We start from the raw sequence: 11,347 nt of genomic DNA on the forward strand, positions 1-11,347 counted from the left end.
AGTTATATACATTTATCATTATGGAGTATTTCAGTTTACAAATTATATTTATATCATGTGTTATGCTTGGTCATGTATTCTTTGTCTTTACAGATCTCATACATTCTACTCAGTACTCCATGCTATTTATTCAAATACTTATTATGCATGCACATGAAACCATGCATATTAGCCTAACATCATTTAGCATACCATTATTTTTAAAGTACTAATCACATACTCGTTTCTTGCACTATGATGTCCTATATCATAGGTTTGGATGTTTGGGTTCCTGAACATACTTAGACAGATTACCCTATCATCAGCAGTCAATAATGATGAGTCCTCATCTTTTGCTGATGAGTTATATTGCTTTTATTATACCAATATTTAAGTTATTTAGTCATTTAAAGGTAGTTAGGGGCTTGTCTGATCAACTCCACAATCAGTCAGTTTAGAGGCTTTCAGACTAGTATAGATAGTTAGTCAGTTTTTAATTGTCATTATCAGCTATTTTATTAGTATTATCAGTGTTGTTTTATAGTTATTTTCAGAACTATGATTTAAAACCTTATCACCTTTTTTCAGTTAAATTCCATAATTACTCTTTGGTTATCAAATTTATTTAGTGCTCACAGCAGGTACTAGTATTATGTGTTAGTTTGTGGTCACTTATGACCATAAGCACTGTATAGCACCCGGGGTATACTCTCGAAGCATTATAAACTTGGTATCAGAGCCTAAGGTTTTAAAGTATCCTAGGGATTATGAAAACCACGTTGAGTAGAGTCTTGTGCATGGGTGTAAAGTACGCCACACTTATGGACAAGAGGATACAAGATGTTTTAGGAAAAGTTTCCCTTCTTTCATATCTTAGACCGTGCCATAGAAATTTCCTCTAAGAAAGTTATACAGACTCTTATCTTGCTCTATTCATGCCAGCCCTGCCTTGTTTTCAAGGTTACAAAACAATCAAGCTTATATCCTTACAGATAGAGATTTTCTCAAAAAATTATGGGATTGTATATAGGCTTGAAAGTATCCCATTAGTGCCTTTATGCTCTAAAGTATGCAAAAATTCATTCAGGATTTATAAAAATCAGGCATTTAGCCAAAATTAGATGTGCTTTTAGATCCCTCCTCAGAATACTATGATAGCATATAACCTAGAGTTAGAAGTTTGAACTCAAAACTTTAGTAGCATTAAAAATGGGGATAGTGTTATCTGAATATAGTAGATTTTGCATTCATAGGGCTAGTTGTATTAAAGTTGAATCGAAAATCTTAGAATAGTGTATGCAAGAAAAGAATTTAAGTTTGTTGATTTGAAAGTATATGTTGTTGGTGTAATGGTAATTCCCATGGTGTAGGGTAAATATAAGTTTAGGGAAGTGATAATTGAAGGCTATGATGAAAGTAGTATGGTTCATTGAAGGTTTGGGGATATCCATGTTATGTGTTAGAATATAAGTTTTAATCTTTATGGATTAAGCTAATAGAAAGGAGAGTTAAAAATTCTAACATAGATAGTGATGAAGTTATTATACGATGATTGTTGGGGGCTATAGAAAGCCAAGAGTTGTATCTCATAAGGAAGTACTAGAAGTGGGTTTTACATTTTCAGGTGTAGTCTTTCTGGGTGAGCTTATCATTTATGCATATTATTATACCCTAAATTCTAGAGTAAAGTTGTGGCAGTTCAGTTTAGAGATATTGATTGAGTAGTTCCAAGACCTTGAATGATGGGTTTAAGCTAAGAGATAGATGTTAGAATAATTAACCAAGTCAGGATCTCAGATCCTAGTAGTGATGCAAGGATGTTGATGTTACAAATTTTGCGTAACATTTTAGGCATTTTTCTTAGGATAATTGTGTTATTTCAAGCAACGATTGTCATATTTAACTCATTTTTTTTAGTGTTTTAAGGATAAGAATTGAGTATAAAGTATAACTTGAATAAACTTGACAAAACAAAGGAAAAATGATCCGCGATGGCTTAGGCGATGGCCCGTCGACCTTGTGATAAACCATCGTCCTCTACCGTCGCCAGGAAATAGAACGCAAGACTACTGGAAGTCATGCAAAAATCCAGGAGATGGACCATTGGTATTGTGATAAACCGTCGGCCTAAACCATCTCCAAGAAAAAGAATACAGGACCACTGGAAGTCATGCGATGGACCAAGTGACGTACCGCCAGTATTGCGATGAACCGTCGCCCTACCCGTCGCCCAGAAGTAGAATATAAACTCATTGGAGCTCTAGCAATGGTTTAGGTGATGGATTGTTGCTTCAGTGATGGATCATGGCTCGAACCGTCGATCTTGAAGCGGTAACTTCGAGTTTGAATTTTAAAATCCAGTTGTGGAAACATATAAACACCAAGTATTAGGATATATTTTGGATCTTTTGACAATAATTTCATACTTTCTTCTCTGTTAAGAGTTGTGTAACAATTTTCACTGAGATTTGAACCAAGAAATTTATATCTAATTATTATTTTCTATTGTTTATTTGAAGATTGAGAAGAATAGTATTGTAACTTTTGTAAGTACTCTTTTGAAGTTATTTATGAACCTCAATATATCTTTGATATCTTATATGGAAATGAGTAGCTAAACTCCTATAACTAGGGTGATGGGAGCCTTCATGTAGAGAGCTGTTTTGGGTTGTAAATCCATTTGATTTCTAACATCTACTAAATTGCATGAATCTCTATTCATTATAATGACATTTCTTGGTTGCAAACTTGATAAGTGAGCCCATGAACACCACTTGTCTGTAAGAAAGTAGATATTGGGAAAAGTGGTGATTCACATGAAATCCATAGGTTTACCCTTTGTGTCAAGGGTTGATGCCCTAATGGGATCAACCCTCATGACAGTTCTATTGAAAATTACATAGATCCTTTAAGTTCAAAAGAAGAAAAGGTTAAAAGACCCATTAGGTTGAGAAACAAGTGGGTAATTCTTAGAATTCAATACTTCTTCCAATTGAAATAATAAGTTAGAATTCAAGTACAAATTCACAACCCTAACTGTTTGAACATCTTGGTGAACATAACTCTAGTTAGTTTATTTTCAGTAAAATTATTCTTGCATTGACTCTCATTAGCTGGATTGTTGTGTGATACAAGAACGAAAGACCATTATTAATACACCAAATACCCTCTTATACTCCGAAAACTTAGATCAAGGGTCTAATAATAGTCACAATATTAGTGAACATAGTATTCCCTATGGGATTCGACACCTAACCCAGTTGGGTTCTATATTTGACAGTGATCGCTTACACTTTTGAAAAAAAGTTGAAATTTGGGTGTGTTGACTAAGCGTAAACCTAGTCGGGAAAGCTGATGGACTTCCTGAGAAAACTTCTTCTTACCATCCTCAACATGAACAACACTGCCTATAGACAATCTACTGAGAGAATCAACCACTACATTGGCCTTACCTAGATGATATAGAATACTCATGTTATAATCCTTCAATAATTCTAACCACCTTCTATGACGCAGATTTAAATCTTTCTAAGTGAACAAAGACTGAAGGATTTTGTTACCTATGAACATATCTACATATACCCCAAACAAGTAATGCCTCCAAATCTTTAAGGAAAACACTACAGCTGCTAACTCAAAATCATGAGTAGGGTAATTTTTTTCATGGAGTTTAAGCTCTCTGGAGGCATAGGCTATGACCACAACTCTTTTCATTAGGACACAACCCAAACCTAATCTAGATGCATTACAGTACACAACAAAACCATCTAAACCATCTTGTAGAGATAAGGCTGGGGCTGAGGTGAGTCGAGTCTTCAACTCTTGGCAACTTTTTTCCTAAGAATCTGATCACTAAAATTTAATTTTCTTATGAGTCAATTGGGACATGGGGGATGAAATAGAAGAAAACCCTTCAACAAACCGATGGTAATTGCCAGTTAAACCTAAGAAACTCCTGATATCTGATGGATAAATAGGTCTAGCCCAGTTTCTCACTACCTCAGACTTTTGAGGATCAACTCTAATTTCATTAACAAAAATAATATGGCCAAGAAAAGCTACCGATCATAGCTAAAATTCACACTTAATGAATTTAATAAACAACTGGTGAGCTCTAAGAGTCTGAAGTACTATTCAGAGGTGGTCTGCATGATCATTTATTCTACGAGAGTAAACAAGAATTTCATTAATGAAGACTATGATGAACATATCTAGGTACTTTTTGAAGACTTGATTCATCAGGTAGATGAAGGCTGCTGGGGCATTGGTAAGACCAAGGGACATGACTAAAAATTTGAAGTGACCATATCGAGTTCGAAATGCGATTTTCAAAATGTCAAATTCCCTGACCCTGAGCTGATGATAGCCTGATCTTAGGTATATCTTTGTTAAATGGATGACACCCAGAAGTTGATAAAATAAGTAATCAATTCTAGGAATTAGATATTTATTCTTGACCGTGACTTTATTTAACTACGGTATTCTATGCACATTCTGATAGAACCGTCTTTCTTACGCAGATATAGAATAGGTGCATCACACGGGGAGATGCTGGATCCGATTAACCCCTTATTTAGGTAATTCTTTAACTATTTTTTAAATTCTTTAAGTTTAGCTGGAGCCATTCTGTAAGGAAGAATAGATATAAGCTGAGAATCTGGGAGAAGGTCTATTACAAAGTCGATTTCCCTTTCAGGAGGATCTTAGGGGAGATCTTCAAGGAACACATCTAGAAATTTCCTGACTACTGAAACTAACTCAAGGGTTAAAGATTCTGAGTTAGAGTCTCTGACTCACACAAGATGGTAAATACATCCCTTTGATGTCATTTTTCTACCTCTAAGGTACGAGATCATCTGACCCCTAAGAGCTGTAGTACCGCCCCTCTATTTAAGGACTGGTTCATTTGGGAACTGAAAATGAACTATTATGTTTCTACAATTAACTAAGGCATAGCATGATTGGAGCCAATACATGATGAGAATGACATCAAAATCCATTATCTCTAACTTTACGAGATCAACTGAGGTAACTTTATGAGATAATGTGATCAGATAATTCCTGTATACCTGTCTTGCTACAATGGAAACACCTATTAGGGTAGACACTGAAAAGGGCTCTACTAGAGTTTCAGGACTGACTCCAAATTTAACTACTACAATGGAGTTATAAGAGAAAGAGAAGCCCTAGGGTTTAGTAAAGAATAAAGATGTAAGTGAAAGACCTGCAAATTACCAGAAACTACGTTAGGAGAATTTTCCTAATATTGGCGGGACTGAAGAGCATATAATCTGCTCGGATGCTGACCACTGGTAATATTGAAAGCGGCACCCTACTGAGTTGGGTGACGGGATGGAACTGAAGACTGATAGGACTGTCCCTATTGGCACATATCCCAACTTTTCTGAGTAACTAACCAACACTCCCCAATCTGATGGCCTGGCTGTCCACACCCAAATAACACATCACTACCCTCTCTATACTCTCTTTGATGGTGTCTGCCATATTGCTGATATAGGGGATTTGGACGAGCACTGCTAATACTGACCTGGGACATAGAGCCTAGTGCTCTATCTCGATTTTTGTTTTTGAATTTGGGTACTGGGCACTGGCTGAAGAGGGTGCTGGGGTTGTAGACCTCTGATAAAACTGAGGACGATTACCATTTTCTAACTTTGGCTGATGGAAATTAAAACTAACTTTCCTAGCTCTCTTATTTCCTATTCCCATCTCCTTAATCTTCTGCTTCTCTATTAGTTGAGAATGGACCATCAGCCTAGACAAGTCTATCTCATTAATCAGTATTATGGTCCTACACTCCTTGACCAGACTATCAAATATGCTAGACACAAACTTACTTATCTTGGATCTGTTATCAGCTACAACATGATAAGCACATCTATCTAACATCTATCTAACTTAGTGAACATGGGAATACTCCTTCATGCTTATGTTGCCCTTCCTCAAGTTTATGAACTCTAACACTTTGGCCTCTTTCAACTATAATAGGAAGAATCTGTCTAAGAAAGTTGTGGCAAACTCTTCCCATTCTATAGGCCCTACATCTATACCCCTATCAACTTTAAAATACTTAAACCAAGTATGGGCTACATTATACAACTGGTATGAAGCCAACTCAGCACTCTGACAAGATGTGACCTCTATAATATTCGTGATCTTCTTAACCATATCTAAGAATTATTGTGGATCCTCTTCAAACTTGGATCCCATGAAAGGAGGATTTATTTGGGTAAAATCCAAAATTCATGTTGCAGTAGTACTGGCCACTGGGTTGGCCAAAATAGTAGCTAGCCATTCATTTTATGCTACTGCTTAATTGGATAGCATAGTGAATGCAACCCTAAATTCTTTGTGAGAGACGTGCTCATCCAGAGGATCTGCCTAGATAGGTTGAGGGGCTAGCTGATTTCCTTTTCTTTTTTTTTTCTTTTTGGGAGGCATGTTCTATAAATGAAAGGAACAAATAGATTAGACAGGGAGTTTAACTTGAGCTCATGCTCACTCGCACAACATGAATAATGAAAGAATGGAAAATATTCCAAAATGCCTTGTAGTCTCTCATCCAGAAGTGTGGTGTGCTACTCATCCATGCACAAGACTGTACTTGATATGGCTTTCAGACTTTCTATGACACTTTAAAACCTTAGGCTCAGATACCAAGTTTGTAAAAACTTAAGACTACCCCCTAGTCATCACACGGTGGTTACAGTCCTAAGGGACCATAAACTAACCCATGAGTTGGTACCTATTATGAGCACTGAATAATAATATCATAATTATGGAAAACATCTAATATTTCTATAAGGTTTTATCACTGAATCAATACTAAAATATGAATCTATAGAAAAACTAACCGAATCTGATTAAATACTGATAAACTGGTATGTCAACTTAACATTCGAATATAGAATAACTAACTTTAATGTCTAATAAGCCTTTAAAACTTGATGACTGAATATACGTTGATGGGACAGGCCCCCAACAAACTCTGCAAACTACTAAAATAAAGATATGAAGTAAAATAATTTGTCCTCGAATGATAAGGACTCACCAATTCTACTGTACTAGTGTTAATTTGAGGAGTGAGTGTAAGTATGGTCCGGGAACTGAGTATCAACAACTATGATATAATATATCATAGTGCAAAAGAAAGGTATGCGATCAGTACTTTGAATGTACTGGTATGCTACATAAGGTAGGATGATATGCACGCTTTCATGAACAAAACTAATAATTTACTAAATATACTTGCAAAACATGGAGTACTGAGTAGAGAACATGGAGTCCGTAGATACTAAAAATACAAAAAATCTATAAATACCGACTATGCATGAAAATCTATAAGTACTGAAGATACGTGAAAATCTGTAGACACTAGGGATGTCTGACCAAGCATATAGCATAAACTAAGTAAAATGTGTAAACTGAAATACTGACAAAATACTTATGTTTGTATGCTTTGGTCAAACAATTCTAAGACTGTATAACTGAATTGGGACTTTAACTAAGACTGCATTTGAGACTATTGAGGTATCATCTAATCGACATTCCACTATTTGAGCTAATGGGGTCGAACCTGTAACCCTAGTTGGAAGGGTGTTAATACCATGCCACAGGTATTAAAAATGTCTGTGTGGATCCAGTAAATTGATATAATGTCTAAATGACAAAGGGTGTCAAGCCTGAATTGACGGGTGACCCCTGCGAGATAATCAAGGCTAATCTTACGGGTGACTTCTCATACCCAACACTAGCTACGTTGTTCTGGAGTATAGGGACTACTACTAAAAACTCTGCCTATCTAAAGGAATCCTCCATCCTTACACTCGCTAGGTGCTAAATTCTACTCCCTAATGAAAGACACTAAAACACTAAACCATTTTGAGTTCATCTGACTGGTAACTAACTATTCTAATAATTCTCATAGTATGTTTGAAAAATATTCTGTAATGTACAGATACTAGACTAAGTAAACAACTATGGATTTTGGGTATTCAATACCCCAGGATTCAAAAATAATAAAAGTAAAATGACACTAAAACTTAGAGATCAAAACATGAAAGCTTTTATTATATAAATCACTCTTGTAGGCATTTTATCAAATACTTGTAGTTCATGGTTTAAACCAATTATAGAAATGTCATGGAACTTGTAGGAATAGAATGAATTCATCATAATAGCATTAATTTATGGTTTAATTCAATAAGTAATAATGTTAAAACTTCGACGATTGAATAATAACAATAATTTCAAGGTAGCATGGTATAAAATCAATAGTATATGGAGATTCATGGATGAAATCATAATTTAAAACATGATAACTTGGAAAGATTATAACTTGGTAATTAAAATACGAAATTTGGACTCCATGGATGAAAGGAATCCATGGATGAATATCTAACATACCTAGGATAGTGAATTTCGTGTAGTTCTGGGTGAGTTTTTGAGGATTGCCCTTGAATTTGAGAGTTAGGGTTTCTTGTACTTGAAAAGGGTATCTTTGATTGTATGAGGAACTGAAATAATGATGACTACTTGGGATTTTTAGGGGTTAAATTTTGTGTTTTAGGTTAATTATGGCCATAGAAAAAGACCCAAATACTCGTGAACAAAATAAAAACGGAAGATGAAAACTGAAGATCCTGATTTTTGTCTTTGGCAACACTTGGAACTATCACGCTAAGCCACAGGAAATGGGACAATTTTGACCTGGGAAAACACCGTGATGCAGAGCTATCTCGTTAATCCTTTGAAGTGCCAATTTGGCCACCTTCGCCAAGTTCCACCATCGCAGGGGCCTGCTGGAAATTGCCAAACTAGAAATTGGCCTGCTCCACGACAATCCAACATCTCGGAGTCATGCTGGAAATTAACATTGTCATTTTGACTATCTCTGCAATGCGCTAAGGGTTAAAATGACAATGTTTAACTATTGAAACTTAAAATCACCATAACTTCTTACCTGGTTATTGGATTTGGGCGAATTTTATATCGTTGAAAAGTTAATTGAATTTCCTACGTAATGGCAAGATCTAAATGGAAAAATAATGATTTCTTAGAAAATTTTATATATGAATACTCATTTATTGGGACTTAGATTATGCTAGGAAAATACGGGGAGTTAAATTTTATTCCTCCTGAACTACATTAACCTAGGCTTGAGGCTATGAAAAAATCTCATCTTGCTGTCCTAAATTACTTGATTTTGAAATGATAATAATTTATCAACTAAAACAATAATAATATATACAATAATCATTCAAGTGGGCTTATTTACCATACCTTAAGATGTTTCAATATGCCATTTAGGATTTCCCTGATCCATATAGTTTAGAAGAGTGTACAGTTCATCATATGTATTTTTGAATTCTTGACCTCCTGCAACTTAATTTAGAATTTTTTTTGTATTTATTTCATGTATTTCATAAAATATGTAGTCTATCACATTATTAGATTATTGGTGATGAGTACAATCTCTGATAAAATCCTTGAATATCTTTCCTATGCTTGGTATAAATTCTCCTTAGGCTTTTTCCGAAAACCTAATATTTCACTTCTTATCCATCTATCCTTATTGGATTAAAAGAATAAAATAAGGACTTCCTTTCTATATTAACCTATATGGTGATGGAATTGGAAGTTCTACGTTCAACTATATCTTTGTTTTTCCTAAAAGTGACAATGGGAAAATAGTAGGCCTTACATAATATATAAAGACTCCTGTGCGAATGAAAGTGTCACTGATTTCTAGAAAATTCTAAAAATAAACTTTTTGAGCCTCATATAACAATCCTATAAGCATCTAATTGTATGCATTAATTATACCATGTAATTTTGAAACCCAAATTTTCCTCTTCCATCCGTTGTGCGGATATTGAAGGTTACATTGGTTATGAGTGTAATTGACACTTTGCCCACTATCCTGTAGTCTTTTAATTCATCACACATAGATACATGAATAGTCGAAACATTTTTAATTTGTGAGAATAGGTATATAAGTGTGGCTTATCTTCTCAATTAGTGTAAGCATTACTCAAGTTCAGGATGTGGTTCAACCAATTCTCCCTCCTTTGCCAACTTACTATATATTTAAATCTATACTAGCAAATTCAGTAGCTATGACTAAGTTGTCAGCACGTATCAAACAAAATAGAAAAAATAAAAATTAGAAGATTCGTAATTTTTCAAATCCCAACAATGGCACAAAAACTGTTTGCATCCTACTGCACACAAAAGTTTACATGGTCATGCAAGTATAAAGTGGCTCTATATTGATCTCGAAGGGACTTGTCATTTAGCAAAAAATCAAATTAATGTATAACTATTAAGGTTAAATGAGTGTGATTTGTAACCAAAGAGAGTTTAAGTTTTATTTTACTGAAAGTAACCATGAACAGTAGCATAAACAAAAAGTGTTGTAAACAATAATTTCAAGTATTCTAGGGTCAAGGCTTCTTGAGCCATCATGTAAAGCTATACAATATCCGTGGCTAAGTTATCTTTCTTTGTTGTTTATTCATGGGTCAAATTTCATGATTATGGTCTATCGAGCCTCTAATCACCTATTTAAATTAGCCTCATGTCTATATCGTTAAGTTGGGATATGGTAAATAATTCAAATGCATTTGTATTTCATCCTATATTTGAGCAAAATAGGGCTAATTAGGTATATTCCTATCCTAATAGTGAATCTTATCCTTAATTCATCTTAAGGACGAGAAAAAATTTCTTAAGTTCATCAGTCTAATCTAATGTTACTCCTTTCAAGCTCACAAAAGAAATATAGAAGTGCTTTAAAGGTTGTGAATAAATAAAATAGTAAGCACAAGAAAATAAGAACAACAAAGTTTGATAATCAATATTAACAAACTTGACTATAGTGTAAGTAATCACATTTGTATGTCAAGTAATCACATTTGTATCCTCAACCCTATAAAGAGGTTATTTAGCTGCTCGTAATCCTACAATGAATCACCATTAAAGATTTAAGTAAAACTATAAGAAAACTAGAATTAAAGAAAGAAGTACTCTAAAATAAAGCCCTTGATACCTTTACTTCTCTGCATTTTTGTGTTGCTTCCCAAGATAAGTTGTTATTATGGATATATACTCTTTATCTTTCCCTTTAGGTAGCCCATATGCTCAAAATATATGAAATATAAACAATGACAACTTTCCCTCAACTTAAACCAAGTAAACAACTGAGTTTGGTCATTTTTTGGGTAGGGGAAGGGGGGTTGCAACACAAGGCCTATCACATGCCCAATATGGGTGAAAAGCATGGAAAAACCAGTCACCATTAAATGGGAACTACCCATTCTTTGAGGGTTTAGTGCATTGACCAACC

General features: G+C 34.7%; 1 non-coding gene across 1 annotated transcript; it reads left to right on the forward strand.

Annotated features, from left to right (window-relative positions):
• The first annotated feature begins 9,455 nt into the window (after window positions 1-9,455).
• On the forward strand, window positions 9,456-9,564 carry LOC124889158. The gene has a single exon (XR_007047770.1). It is a non-coding gene; the product is annotated as a small nucleolar RNA R71 (small nucleolar RNA).
• The last annotated feature ends 1,783 nt before the right edge of the window (window positions 9,565-11,347 follow it).

This window comes from Capsicum annuum, chromosome 11 (genome assembly GCF_002878395.1).
Source record: "Capsicum annuum cultivar UCD-10X-F1 chromosome 11, UCD10Xv1.1, whole genome shotgun sequence".
In the NCBI taxonomy this organism is placed as follows: domain Eukaryota; kingdom Viridiplantae; phylum Streptophyta; class Magnoliopsida; order Solanales; family Solanaceae; genus Capsicum; species Capsicum annuum.